The sequence below is a fragment of the Salarias fasciatus genome, chromosome 14 (assembly GCF_902148845.1).
Source record: "Salarias fasciatus chromosome 14, fSalaFa1.1, whole genome shotgun sequence".
In the NCBI taxonomy this organism is placed as follows: Eukaryota; Metazoa; Chordata; class Actinopteri; order Blenniiformes; family Blenniidae; genus Salarias; species Salarias fasciatus.
The window spans coordinates 32,241,336-32,257,382 of NC_043758.1; positions in this window are offsets into that span (position 1 = coordinate 32,241,336).

A 16,047-nucleotide genomic window follows, 5' to 3' on the forward strand; every position below is an offset into this window, starting at 1 on the left:
ACTTCTCCGTGGTGCTGAGAGCCGAGTCATGATTTAACGAAGCCTCGCAGCTCGCCGCGGCCTCCGACCACGGCGTTGACTGGTTATCTTGCTAACTCCTCTCAGGCTGTGAGTCACTCCCCGTGTTCACACCCAGAGCTCCTCTATGTCTCCCAGCTCCGGTATTTTTAGATTTAGAGTCATGTGAATAACAATAATATACTGCTGCAAAATACTGTCCGTTCTTCATCTGCCTTTTACATCCAAATACGCCAATTTTGTGGTTTGTTGAACCCATATGCAAAGAGCGAAAATACATCCCTGCTATTGTTTGAGCTATGGATCATTCTCAGGTGGCCACACTTTACCCACAATTTGAAGACGTCCATGCAAACCAACAATGGGGGATGGTTTTCATCCCCATCAGGGATGAGAATAGTTCAGCGGAGCCAGGATAAACACACATATATGTGTGTGTTTATGAACTCAAAGAGGGAATATCACTCCCTTAAGCAAATTGAACCATGACTGTTCGCATGTTTTGTTTGCTTTTTTTCCTTCTATCTTTTTCTTTTTTCTTTTTTTTTTCTTTACTCGAATCCAGCTCCTGCCACATATAACTCCCGAGAAATGTGACGCCGAGGCTCCTCGCCATATTATAACACCTTCGCCGGTTCCCAACCAGTTTCAAGCTGTGTGGGAGACAGATTGTCAGAATCTGAGAGAACTGCCACAGTCTATATGAGCCGTGTTCTGAACTCTGGCGCAGACAGCCTGCCTGGCTCTGTGGTCATCACTATAAGTCCTGAGTGTTTGTGGGGGTTTGCTTGTGTGCATGCCACCGTAAATGCAAGTGGGTGTAAAATGAATCAAACACAATCAGTCTGTTCTTTTCCTCTCTCTCTCTTTCTCTCTCTCTTTTATTAATGAGATGAGTTTTTAAGTAGCTGAGATGGATATGCCGTTTTTTGGCTCAGCACTCTGCGATGTGTTCAGGGTGCTTTTTCTCTCCCACCTATGGCAATATTGCTCTTTTGAGAATCACAGTGTGTGGGCTGGTTGTAAAGAATTGAGTTTTTCACACCCTCTGAAAGGAGTCTTTTTTTTTTCTTCCTAACATATTTGTAGTCTGCAATAACAAACAGCAAAATAAGCCACATAAATGAGATAACAGTTTTTGCAACGCCAACATATCTGAATCATGCAATTAACTGAGATTATTTTTTGAGTTTGTCGTATTAGATCAGCACAAAACAGAGCTGAAGTGATAAAATCAGAGATTCTGCACAGGTAATGGAGTCTGTGGTGAATTTACAGCAGTTACAGCGGATCCCTTCACTCCCTCAGTCTTATCCGTCTATCCCAGTTAAGTGCATGAGACTCATGTATACGGCTGGAAAATCATGATGCCACACACACCTATTCTCACTGGAAGCTGCAGTTTTTAGCTCAAGGCTGAACTGCTTATGTTTCATAATACAACGTCACACTTACTCCACTGGTTTACACAGTATTCTGCCCTGTTCTATAGTTGAATTCCTTCTTGTTCCCTCTATCAAACTACTTTTCCCATAAAAACAGCCAAACATTTCCATGAAATTGAAAACATATATCAATTTACCACACACTTAAAACATAGTTATTATGATTTCCTCTTAATAATTACAAGGAAGAAGGCATGCTAAGGAAATAGTTTATCCTTTCTTTTCAGTTCGATCATCTGCTACGTCCCTTAAATTCTCCACTCGTAGATCATTTTGGCAGGAAGTTTAGAAGTTTTTTAAATTATGGGTAAGAGTAAACATCAAAGCAACATCAAATGTTTTTTTTTTTTAGCAAGCAATGAGTTTATGTGAATGTTGTTTAATAGTTTCTCTCTTCTGCCAACACCGCCTCCGTCACTCTCGGTGGTATGGCACAATTCAGGCCATAATCATAAGCAGAAATACAGACGTGAAGAAGGCCAGTACATGCTGACGGCTCTGCATATCAGTATGTGAATATAGTCTATGAGCTTCGATAATCCTTTAAGCCACAGGAGGCTGGAGCTGATCTCCGGGTTGGTCAGCAGTCCTTCACAGGACAAACATAGAGGGCATCCAGGACCCCTTTTCATTTAATCTCTAGTCGTGTTTTAGGTGTCCGTTTCCACGACAGCGGCGCTCGGAGCCGATGAAAAAAACTTTTTGAAAACGCTCCAACTCTGTCGCCGTGGAAACAGGGTGAAACATGATTTATCCGAGACGCTGCTCGTCCACAGGAACATCACGGTCACAGTAAACAGATTTTCTTCACATTAATGAGTAGAAGAACAACAGCGGCGCATGACTCCCAGTCGGTACTCGCCATTGCTCATGTTTACGGCGCTTTGTGTGGCTTCACTACAAAAACAAACAAGAAGAGCATTTTTCATTTGAAACATCATCTATATGGGCCTCAGAATCATCGCAGAGCCTCATATGCATGTTTTTTGGACTGTAAGTGAAATATGGAGAAAACAGAGGATCCCTGTTTTGGAACAACTTTCACTCTCTACAAAGTGCCTGTTCCTGGATTCAAACCAGCGACGTGCTCCTGATGAGGCCCCAGTATGGCTCCGTTTCTGTCCCCTTCAGATCGTCTCAGCCTGTGAGAAAATGCATTTGTTGGCACCAAGCGTTTCTTCATTGGACAAACCGCTCGGCTGCTAAGTGTGTCATTCACAGGGGATTCATTTTGGATTTCACTTCAAGCCATAAGGCGCAAATATAACTCATCAGCATCTGGAATTGACTGTGGAAGCTCAGATCAGAATCACATGGTAATGAACTGTGGCACCATTAAACACAGCAGATCATTTATGTATTTCACCAAAGGGCATAGAGAGAAAAAAAACGGTCCTTTTTAATTCTCTTGCAGTATGAATTGATTGAAATGTGGCAAACCGGAGCTGTGTGGTGTTACATTCAGTCTTGTTATGTTTTGAAGAGACTGGAAGATCCTGAGTCTCTGACTTGGAAAAAAAAAAAAAAAAGCAACATATTGAACATCTCCCTCTTTCCTCTGTCCTTTTGGTGCCGGGTTCCCTGTGTCTTCAACCAATATTAACTTGATCAAAAGACAGTGGCTGGCCTCAGAGCAAACTAATATGCTCATTAGCATTGACGAGGGTGCCCGGGAGCAGTTCATGTGCATTAATGAAGTAAAGAACAGAGCCAAACAATCGTACCCAGCTAGCTTTGGAATGCGCGGCCAGCCACACGCGGGGTTCCCTAATGACCGGAGGATCTTTACTCGTGCAGAATTCAATAGGCCGTTGTAAAATGGCTTTGTTCAACAGCTCTGTGCTGTTATCATGTATAGCTCATGGTGCTTTTGTAAATCCGGTGAATAATGTTCCAATGCCCCGAGTCGGATTTTATTTTTAAATGCAGACAAATGAAAATAGAGCAGCCTCCCTGAACTACATGTTGTTCCACTTGCAAAGCTTAAAAAAACTGATATTTAAAAAAAAAAAAAAAGAGAGAGAGAGAAACAATTTTCCCTGCATATTTAGATATTGTTACCCCTGGGATATGTTTAATTTCCATGGATGAATTGCCCCTCACTTTTTTACGTCCTAAAACTGACTCACTGAGGCAAATGAGTTTTTGCTCTATTTTTTCTAGGGGACGAGAGGTCATTTCATTACATTTTCTATCAACACGGCGGATATGCTGCGCTTTATATTCTGCAGCCATGATTATTTGAATTGATTGACCACTGACATTTCGCAGTTGTTCTCTGTGATGCAAATTTTAGCTGCAGGAGTTGGCAAAGGGCATTATTTTCAAAGTATTCACACCTGCCTCCTCGGGTCGGGGGCGGGGGGTAGACGGGCCGCGGGGTCCCCCGTGCTCGCCACACGGCCATTTCAAAGATGACATTTTATCAAGACCATCTTCAGCTGCGAGCATGGGCGGGCGAAGCCGGCGCTCAGGTCAATTGTCTGTTGTGTCTAGACGGTCTGAAGGGTGTTTGCACTTCTGTCCATATTCCGCTCCCCTTCTCTTTATTCTCACTCTCCAGGAGTGTGTGCGTCTGTGTGTGTGTGTGTGTGTGTGTGTGTGTGTGTGTGTGTGTGTGTCTCATGCATGCAAATGCTCACAAATATATACATCGACATAAACATACAGGGAGGAAGAGCTAAGAAGCAATATGCAGATATCACAACAGCAAAGGTGTAAAGCTGACGAAACATCTCTGTGTATCTAAACTGGAGAAAAAAAAAAGAAAAGAACAAAAGCCTTTCTGCATCTATTAAAATCCTCTTTTCGGTACTGAGGAGCTATTTTCTCAGAAATTAGAAGCTCTATCATCCTGAAAGCAATCCTGAAGAAGGCTGAACGCTGGCGTGTGAAGCGGCGATAAAGCAAGATGGGTGCCTGGAAGAGAAGATACATCAGCAAACAGAAATACACAGAACACTCCGCCTGCTTCCAGTGTCTATATTGCTGCTAAACGCACCGTGGGGCCTTGTTACTTACTCGCTACACCTAAGTGCAAACAGCATGCAACCCAATTTGGTTTCCACACACTGCACTGAATTAGATGCCATCCTGTTATTTTAAACTCCCTGCGCTTCAACCAACAGGTTGCATTTGAACAACATAATAGAAAATGTAGAACCTCAGCTGAATGCTGGGTCCGGGTTCCGCCCGCCCGACCTTTGGCGGAGGCTATCGAGCATTTGCAAGAGGCGGTGTTGGTCCAAATTGAAATGAGAGCAGAATGGAGCTTATGACCTTTGCCGACCGCTCCATCAGCTGCTCGTCACCTCAGACTAATTCATCAGTCGCGGATCTGTCTGAGGAAGCTCACAGGTGGCGCCCCGGATGGGGTCACATGACATGCCGGGTCATCTCACACAATCTTGGCCGGAGGCAATAAGCGAGTGGGCGGAAACGCGACACATTCTGGTCAATACTGAGCAGGACTGAGCTGTGGCAGCTGTGTTAATGTGCTCCAAACATGATCCTGTGTGGTTTGGTGAGAGGAAAAAGTAGTTTATACCTTTTCTGACTGGTTGTCATAGAAACCCCGGGGCTGTTACTGTTGCTGCTACGTGGTACTTATGGTTCAGGAGGAAATGGGAGGTGGGGATGTTTCGATTGCGGCCTGGATTATGTCAAAGTTGGACGTTTCACAAAGGTCTGAGAGGAAGAGTCTTGATGTGACTCAACACACACTGAGACACAACTTTTTGAAAATGGCTCCAACTCCATCATGTAAATGAGGGAAAACACAACTTTCTGAAAACCCTCTGTGCCCGACTCCTGGTAGACGGCGGAAACGCTGCTGCTGTGCCGGTGGAGCACAGCTGGAGCAGCAGTTCTTCTGCACGGGCGCGAGCAGGCGGACAATAGAAATTGCTCTAGAAATAAAGTTGAGTTGAGTCACCGTAATAGCTTAAAGGTGCTGTAGGCAGGATTTTGCTAGTCAGTGCAAATTTTTCTGTGTTTTCTTTGGATTAAATGTTAGAGTATCCATTGATAATCCTTTAGGAGTGTAGCATAACTGCACTACCGCGAGGGCGCAGCGTTTCCGTCTGTCTCTGTTCTGAGCTGAAAAGGAACCTCAACAGCTCCAGGTATCTTTGACCAATCAGAAGAGCCCCTGAGGCTCTAACCGTGATTGGTTGAGGGGCATTCGTCACACGTTCTTGTGGGAGGGGCTTAACTTGCATAAGGGCGTGATGTCAGAGAAAACAGGACAGGATTGGCTGTGCTGGGTTTCAAATCGCCATCTTAGCAGTGGCGGCCGGTGGCGAGGGGCGCTTGTTTTGTCTGCCTACATCGCCAGCAGCAGGCGGTGCGGTGTTAATTCACTTCCGCATTGACGGGGGTGGTCGTTTCCACACCTGCGCATTCACGGCACATTCCAAACTACACAACAGGTAGGCAACGATTATTTTTAATAAACTGGTTTCTTCAACACTGCCCGCCTGGAATGCGCAGGTATGGAAACGAGCGTTTCCGCCAATGCGGAAGTGAATTAACGCCGCATGGCCTGCCGCTGGCGGTATAGGCGGACAAAACAAGCGTCCCTCGCCACCTGCGCCCCACGCCACCGGCCGCTACTGCATCTTAGATGGGTCAAATCGCATGGCGGAGGTGCCGAATCCTGCCTACAGCACCTTTAATCCAGCTTCATCCTCTGTCCATATGAATGTCAGTGTACTCACATTCTTCATGTTTATTCTTTTGAAACGTTCAGGATGAACACTCCCTTTTTCACACCTTTATGATAATCTGCGATGGAAATTACATTTCTTTTTTGTGTGTGTGTGGCAGAGAACAAACAAACTCCTGCCTGCCAGACATGACCTGGAGTTGAACCCACAAACTTCTTTGTTGTGAAGCAAGAGTACAAATCCCTAGAACACTGTTGTTCCCTTTATGTTTTTTTTCTTTAAATAATTGTTATCACAGCATTTACTACGTGACTCACATTTCCTCATGTTGTTTTGAAAATATAGATTTTGGATATATTTAGTTTAAACATTCTTATGAAGATCATTATTTGCTATAAAAAGAAACACTGGTACCAACATATAGATATGTTTTTTTTTTCCCATTGCTGCTTTTTCTTGTGCAGTCAAACCATTTTCATTTCCATCAATGCCTTTTTTTTAACCTTTTAAAGTCCTACAAATAGCCCCCTTTTGGTTGCTAGTTAAATGAAGGCATCAATAAATCCCCAGAAATATCACGCCAGGAGTTCTTCTGCAAACTAACATCTAATTTTAATTGAATTTGGACAATAATGAGCAATTCGGAGATCAACAGAGAGGACAGGACTCCACATTCGGGCTGTAATTTAAGGAATTTATGATGGGAAAGACAATTAGCGTTGACCTCTCACAGTTTGAATGCAGAGAGGAAAAGGAGATGAAGAGCCACTCTGCTCTGGTCGAGTGTTGGTCACTCTGTCTGTTTGAGGGACGTCACGCAGTGAAAACCACTATTAAACACTTTGGCAAAGAGTGTCCTTGATAAATCCCTGTTAAAACTCTAAATTAGTTTAGCTAAAAACTTAAAATATATATTTATACTGGGGGAGGAAACTGAAATTCCACCAAACGGCCTCTTTGTAATGACTAATGCTCTGACAGAGAAATCCATATCGACGCTACAATCTGAGCTGCTGCAAATGAAACACCCTGACAACAAGCGACAGGTAGTTCATTAAAGCGGAGCAAGGACTCGTGTGGTTTCAATGGGATGTTTCTGAGGCAGGCACTTCACAGGAATATCTGAGCCTGCAACATTTAGACCGGCTCTACAAGGTTATGTTTGAGCTTTTCTACCAGGGAATTAAATGTAAAAATATTCCTAACTTGACATCTCAGCACTCGGTGTGAGCTAAGCATCAAAATGTGAACTTTCTGAGGCAGGTGTGAGCTGCTCCCGATGCCGAAAGCTGAAGCTCTGTCTGGTCAGGGCGCTACACCAACTGTGAGAGAGAAAGAAACAAAACATAACGAAAAAACTAAATTTTTCTCTGGGCTCCAAATGAACAGGGATCAAGTGGGTCTTTCAGTCTCTCATTCACATGAAGTCAGGGTCACAAATGCGTGAATTTGTAATTTTTTCAGTGTATGCAGATAGGTTTTTACTTTGTGGTTTATGAAATAGGCTATTAACGTTAGCTTTGTGTTTAGCTTTAAGAGGAAAAAACAGAGGTCTCTGAAAACCTTCAACTAACTACCAGGACCTGAACACATAAAGGAGGATTTTTGGAAGGTACGAGCTGCAGGATACAAATATACAGTAAATCCTGTTTTACTCATCATTTCACAACCATGGTCGTCTGATGTGGGCTCAATCCTCATGTGGAACACTTTCAAATGCCGCTGGGTTGGTTATTTATATGTGTTAGTGTGACTGTTAAAGACACAAAAAAAACATCTTTAGAATGAATAATACATTCAATGCAAAGCGGTTAAAATGTGGAACCTTTGTTGTGGTTCTCTCACAGATGTAATGTGATTTTTAGAAAAAGAAGTCAGTGTTAGCTTAGAATGAGTAATGTGATGCTCATTGTATATCATTGTTTTTGTTACCACCACTATTACTACTATTAGTACTTATACTTTACTCCTGCTAATACTGATACTGATACTATAAAATACTCATACAAATATGCATAGTCTATAGTGAAATTTAAACACATTGGTTCCAAAGGGCTTTTGTGCTTTTATAAAAGCAATAAAGATATTTGGTTCAAAAATTAGATCAAAACAAAATAATCAACAGTATTTTAAGTGGAGCTGGTATATTGAAATAAATGTCATAGTCTAATGGAAATGAAGAAAAAATACGATCATAAAAAGTCCAGTTTCTATAAAGTAAAGTCAATAAACTGCAGAATCGTACGGAAATGTCAACATTAGCAAAGAGATTAATTACTTTGTTTTACATCTTCATGAAATGCCAGGATTTAATGCAAACAAACCTGATGAACAACTTTGATTAAGGTTTATTTATGCAAGGACGTACTGATTGTTCAGTGTTTTATTTGGAGATTCAATTACAGAAGCAGTCATATCAACCCACGTGTTCTGAGTCACGGTGACTCCGCAGGAGGTGTCATTTCCTCTCTTGGATTGAAGTCTTCTGCAGTTCCTCGAGTTTAAAGCAGTTCATGCCAGTGGCTTTCACTGAAAACTAAACAGAAAGTGAGATAAACAGCGCGTCTTCTGACCTGCGTATCGCCCTTTGGGCCTCATTATTTTAACACAGTCCAGAATAGAACAGAACAGAAATATGTTTTAAACCCAGATGGAAATTCTTTAGAAGAATCTTTATGGTGAACAAAGTTGATTCATCAACACATCGTCTCAATAAAACAGAACAAACTAGAAGAATCAACTCTGAAAGCTCACTTTCTCACTGAATGTGTTTGTTTTCGGGAATGCACATGAATTAGGCTTTATGGCGTTTTATAAGTACTCATATCGGTACTCGGTATCGGCAAGTACCTAAAGATGTTAAGTACCCCTGCTTGTATTTTAAATAATAGTGGTATCGGTGCTTCCCTAGTATTTTCAACTACATTTATTAAAACAGGGAAAAAAACAAGACTTACTCTGTTTCTTGTTAGTGAGAAAAGTCAGCTGCCCCGACTGGTTTTATTAAAAAAGAAAAAAACAATCATCTACCAGTTTCCTGTGAGGACAAATACTTTTTTGGTGTGTTTATATTGTTGTAAATGAATTAAATGCAAATTTTGCAAATACATGTATTGATGTAAATTATAAATAAATTTCTCGAAACATCGGACTGAAAATTGGACGTTGCTGTAAGCTGACTTCTCTCCTCCTGTAACTCATATCCAGTCAGTGCCGTCCTCTGTGTTTATCCAGCACGCACTTGCGTCAGTATCATATTTCTGGAATCCATCTGTTCTTCCAGTGCATATACTGTGTCTATTGTGTGAGGCATCGTAACCCGTATGTTAGGCTGTGACTCAAATCAACCCCTGTAAAAGTAATGATGGGGCCGTTCGTGACACGCATGGAGACTCTGCTTCTCGCCGTCCTCATTTACAAGCAGGCGGCTCGGCTCCCCCTCTTACACCAGTCGTAACTCAGCCATTTTGTGAGGGACAGTGCAGTGGATGAGGTCAGACCACAGACGCGGCGCGCCGCCAGATAATAGCTGATGGCTTTGAGTGGTCTTCAAAGTGGGATCCATGCAAAGTGTTCTGATTGCATTCATATTCAGACCGTACGCCTTGAACTGATCAAGGACTGTTTCTGTGCGTTTGAAAGGAGGCAGTGCTCTGCTTGGAGACAGCCTCTTTTGAATTGGTCTTGATCAATTGCAGATGACTCAACAGGATTCTTGCTTCTTCTCTGCATCAGGAGGAAACTTGATAGCAAGACAAAAATGTAGATATTGTCATTGCAGTGCATGCATTTTGCACTGATGTATGAGTGTGTGTAATATATTGCAAACTAAGCCTACTTTATAATTCATCAGCTGTGTGGCATCCAGCGTATTTGCATGCATCAGTGCATAAACTGCTGTACTTTCCAAACAGCTCGCTCCTGACGGTGTCTCCGGCGACACCTTACAGTCATTTTCTGCTTAGGGCCACGTATTAATAATTGCCAGTGGAGGTGAGCTGGCTTCGGCAACAACTTAATGCACTGCTGAATTGGTAAATTGACCCCGGACCCTGACACCACACTTCAGCTCGTATTAAGACAACGCGGCCGGAGCGCTGGAGCTGCAGCTTGATTTTGACAGGCGTGCAGCGGTCGTTATATCGCTGTTGGTCACCACTAATCACATGCCTCCGTGAGCGCCGCGGCTCAGGGCGCAGGCAAGGGGCGGGTTTCAAGGGCAAAATTTGCCCGGTGTTTGCGTTTCGGATGGAAAGGTCAGCCGGCGTGTCAGCCATCGCATGTAGCAAAGTGTGGCTGCGGTGACACAGGCTGCAGCACACTGCAGCTTTAGAAAGCACTTGGAGCGATCCAACCCGTCTGCTGGGAGTGACTAATTGACACTTGGAGGTGCTGCGATTGTGAAACACCCCACATAATTATATGACACAGATCAAAACTTGCTACTCTATAAATATAGTAAGTTACTACCTCCCACCGTATAGCTAAGCAGCTCTTCATTTAGCAGTATTACCTCTAATTACAGAGCTCCCACACCTTCCACTGGCTACGGAGAGGCGGCAGGTGAACAGAGCTGACTGTATGTCAATGGCATGTAAGCAGTGTCGAGCAAGTTACTGGAAAGGTGGATTTGAATGCAGTTATGCCTTTAAAAAACTGTGAACTTTCCAAATGTGTCGGAAAAAAGCATAAAATGCCAGTTTTGTGGTAAAGTAACATATCCTAAAAAAGCAGCTTGCATTAGTTTTTGTTATTTCTAGTTTTCAGCTTGTTTATCTGTTCATTGTTTGTTGTAAGCCTCTTTAAACTGCATTCTCTTGGCTTTCTGATCCAATAAATAAAAGTTTAGTGAAATAGTAACAGCTAAGAGTCAAACGCGTTTCAGCTCGGAGGCCACATGAAGTTCAACTTCATCTTGAGAGGCCCCGATTGGTACAGCAGTTCTATCATAACTTTTAAGATTAAACTTTGAGGATTTTCTTTGCTGTGGAGCAGAGTGTTCGTTTAATATTTTTCCAAATCTGAACAATTACTGCAATCTTAACATAAACACAAACTAACCCACCAGAACAACACAGCTGTGAGGCTAATGCTAGTTTATTCAATTTAATAAAGACATCACCGATATGTCAGTCAGTGTTGTGTCCACTATGCTCAAGAAAGCTGTACTAACAATTCAGTGCTTTCTTTGTAGTTTTCCTGATTTGCCTGATGTTTCGACGGGCCTTTGGATCCTCTTGAAGCTGGTTTAGGCTCGCAAGCCTTATGTTTGACACCACTGTCTGAGACAAAAGCCGAGGCTAAAGCTAAAGTTGGGAGATGGTTCAGTTCAGATGAAAGAGAGAACCAAAGTGTTGCATTCCTGTTTTGAGTGGATTAATCCTGAAGTGGAATTTTGATGGAAGCGCAGGCTGCCGGAGGTCACCGCAATGGCGAAATTAAAGGAAACGCTCACAAGACTCGGGACATAGCATAATATAAATCAATCTAAATGTATTTATGCATGAAGGACAAAGCCAGGGTGCGTTGTTCGAGTTTTCTGTGGGGAAAAAAAAAAAAAAAAAAGTTGATAATTGGGTTTGCGTAACGCCATCCGTCCTCCGTCTGGAAAAGCTGCAAACCATTTCTTGATGGATTAAAGTGCATGATGGGTGACAGCAAAAATCAACACCACAGTCATGTAAATTCAGAGCCGTTTGAAGGTTCTTTCCTTGTCCACCAAGTTTTTTATTTTCTCCTTCACCTGCACGGCGGCCGGCGGCCCCCGTTCCCCCGAGGAAAGAGAAGAGCCAGATTAAAAATGATTGCCTGCTTGTCTCTTTTGCCATGTCCCCGAGACGCTCCCCCCGCCGCCTCGGCATTATTGGCATTCGTCGCGGTGATCTCCTCATCTGCATGGCGGGAACCCCACTCCCCGCACAAGGACGAGAAATTGGACCTCAGTCGGGAGCTAAATGTGCCTTCAATCTCAACAATCCTTTTAATCTTTCATCAATCATGTGGAAGCAGCTCGGAGCCCTCATCCTATTACAGTTTGAGGGAAAAAGCTTCGAACTGACAAGCGTGAGCAGCGCGGGGAAAGTTCGCCACGCGAGAAAGTTGTCATGGAAGCCGGGCGCCGCTCGGTAATTTAACGAGAAAATCCTCAAACTGAATCTGAAGCAAACAAACAGGAGGCAGCAATTCGATGGCTGTCAGCACGGGGATCGTAGGAGAACGTCAAAACGAGCAGAAGGTTCCAGGAATTGTTTTCTGGCGGCCGGGTCAAAATGAAATGCAAACCCGAAACAAGCTCGGAATTCAGAGTCTTCGGCTGGAGCTGCTCCTAAGCGGCCAATTTAGGAATGAAGCTCAAGAATAATGGTGGCTGAAAGTTTTGCTGATGGTAATTCAGCAAACATTTCAGGCCCCAAATGTGCTCCCAAATCAAGACCAATGAGCTGGAAAGGTGATTCAGAGTAAATAAGGGTTTTCTTATTACGGAGACGGTGTTGCTGTACTGCAGCCGGCGCCGCGCCGCACTTGTTGCCTCAGGTTGGCTCTGTGGAATCTAATTAGGATAATGGTGTTTCTCGGGGCGCTTCTCCTGGCTTTTCATAATACAAGCATAAATTACACAGATCCCAAACCTGGTCGGTTAAAAAAAAAAAAACAGTATACATGTCAAATGTAGGTAATATTTAATGCTTCTCGACTGGACGTTAGACTGTGGCCTGTAGTTTGATAAGCGTTGCAAGAGACTCAAAAAAGTTGTTTTGTTTTTTTTAAGATAAAAGATAAAAAAACAAAAAGCACTACTGTTTTATTTCACTATTCTCTCTGATTACTTTGGGGAAAATGTCTTATTTATGCTTTGATGATAGAAGCATGAAACCATTGCTGTCATGATTGCATGTACGAACTTGTGACCTTTCACTATATTTCCACTTCTTGATCACAAATAGGAAAACATTGCATTTTTAACCCCATTTTACTTAATAATGCAGGTGTAGGAAAATTATTCCCCCCCCCCCCCCCCCCCCCCCCCCCCAAAAAAAAAAAAAGGAAGCATTTCAAAAGCATGGATCATGTGCACTTATTTTCATTTGAGTCATAATTCTCACTGAACCCTTGCAGGCTTATCTAGGACACCTAAATTAACATATGGGGCTCTCAAACCGTTACACTGCCCAGGTCTGAGTTACAAGGACATAACTTGAAATACTTGATAGTTTCTCATAATTGATGTTGCAGGAAGACTTTCAAAGGTGTTAAAAGAATCACACAAATATATATATATATATATATATATATATATATATATATATATATATATATATATATATATATATATATATATATATATATATATATATATATATCATTTGGAACCCAAACAGATCCCTTTGTGGATTTCTGTAGCTGGCTATATAATTATTTCACCACATCTCATACTTTACTGAGTACTAATGTCTGAAAATATCCAGACACATGCTGTGTTCTCGCCATTGTTCATGTTTAGAGCACGTTGTTCTCTGCAGACGTGTCTGGCTTCATGACAAAAACAACCAACTGCATCCAGAATGAAAACCACATCGTTTTCACTGTTTCTTCCGTTTCCATGGAAACGGACATCGTTTTCAGAACAGTGCCATGTAAGCGTGAAATTTTTCTGAAAAGAAATCACAAAAACGATGTATAAATGTCATTTACATGAACCGACTTCCAACTCATGACCAATCCGCTGATGATCAAAAGAGTCGATAATCTCACACAGAAACCTCAATTACACAAATGTACCGAACCGAGAAGGGTTTGAAGGATAACGTTTCTTAGCTGCTTTTTCTCTCTACATATTCAAAGTGCAGATGTTTGTTGTAAAAAATAACAAGGCTAATCTATTCACGATGCACACAGACCCAAAGAGAATAAACAGATAAATGTGACTTTTCAGAAAAGGTGGCCGGGGCCTGAAAGTTCATTCAAGTTTAGGCGATATCTGCAAGCTGCCTCACATTGTGCTCAAAAGAGCTAATTCAGTTCAACTCCGAGTTGCTGTTTTTAGTGCATAGTTTATTATTTGCTGCAGGCAAGATGTGCCAGTTGCTTTGATTGAACAAAGTAACTGAAGTCTGATAAGACGGGAATTTATACATATATATGTTGAAAGTAAAATGTCTTTTGCAGTGGCAGATAAGATGCAGTGCATTTAGCAGCATCACAAACATAAAGGATGATGAGCCCCACATGCAGCGTGCGCCTATGTTATCTAATGATTTCCTTTGTTCGTTAAAAAAATAGTAGGAGAAAACAAGGACACAGGGAGTGGTGGTACAGCAAAGCCAAGCATTCCCTAATTAGGAGTTTTATGGGGCATATAATTTGAGTCACAGCGCTGAGCCTTGATTCAAAACCTAACACATTTTTTTCTTTCTTTTTTATTTGAATATTACAAGATCGCACTCTTGCAGACTGAAATCAGAAGATTTCAGAGGAATAAGTGCTCAACAAACAGACTGAAATCTGCTATATGCAAGTGATGAAATCCAGAGCACAACGCCACACGGTTACATAATTCAGGTATTGATCTGATATCTGATAAGTCCTCTATCTGATGACAAAGAGACGGAATATAGATTTTCAGTAACGTATTTAAAAGATTTTTTTTTAGTGGATTCTGTCTCCATCCATCTGTGTGACAAGGTCTAATTATAACACTGATTATGAGGGCGGACATCCGTGTAAAATTATGTTACATGACCGTCGCTGCTCTGAGCAGGTACAATCACATTTATCTATATTCTTTTCTTCCATTTCACTGCTTTTCTGCCTTACGTTCAGCTGCACTTCACCATCAGAAATATTTTACCCTCATCTTAAAATTTTACCACCTAAAACTGATCTTTCTTCAATTTTTCATTTATGTTAAAAAACACAAATGATAACATGCAAGATAATTCCAAAAATCTGAAAAGGGTTGGTAAAATTATGCAGCTTATTAAATAGGACTACTTTATTCTGTATTTTCACATTAAAAGCTGATCTGGTCATAGGATCTATACAAGCTCTTTCTTTGCTCTCGGATGTTTTTTTTTTTTTTTTTTAATCAAACGTCAACAATATTAATTTATAACCAGAATTCCAGAAATTGTGTTAATTGTAAGTCAGCGATCAGCAACTGGCGGCCTGGTGGCCAAAAGTGGGCCGCAAAAGATAATATCTGGCCCGCCAGATGATTTTGAGAGCAGCTGCTTCACGGAGGCACTGACATTGTCCATTAACCTGTCAGTACCCATCTCCTCCTAAACCGCCTTCATTACCTGTGAAACACCTTGAAACCCTCTCAGTGAACAACCTGTGCCGTGCACCGTGCTGCCTTCAGAGACACTTCGTAAAAGTAGCCTGCTGATAGACGCCGTTGTGTCTCAGTCAGATGTTAGCTTAGCTGTTAGCCACCGATGAACTAGCGGGCTTTAAAGGATTCCTTCGTGTTCAAACATCAGTCGACGGGACGCATTTCAACTTCTGAGATGGTGGGAAGAAGATTTAAACGCTGAGCGTCTCGGATAGAACAGGAAAAGTTGTTATTGACGGACAGTTCAGTCCTGAGAGGAAATGTCTGAGCAGCGTAGCGGCGGCTTGGAGAGAACGAGGGAAATATTGTTCTGGGTTTAGCGTGGCTTTTTACTGTTCTATTATTGTTTTATCTTCATCTTGTTGTTCAATGATCATTGTGTTGCTCTCACAAGTTCCAAAGTCACAATCCGGCTCTTTTCAGATCAGAGGGCCAGTCCAGTAAATACTCACAGTTGGCGCTTCTGTATATTCATTTCTAAGGAAAAGCGATCATTCACAACATTGAGATGGTTCTAAATGGTTGGCGATACAAAATTATAATTATTTATTAGAATGTACTTTCCACATTTCACACACATTCT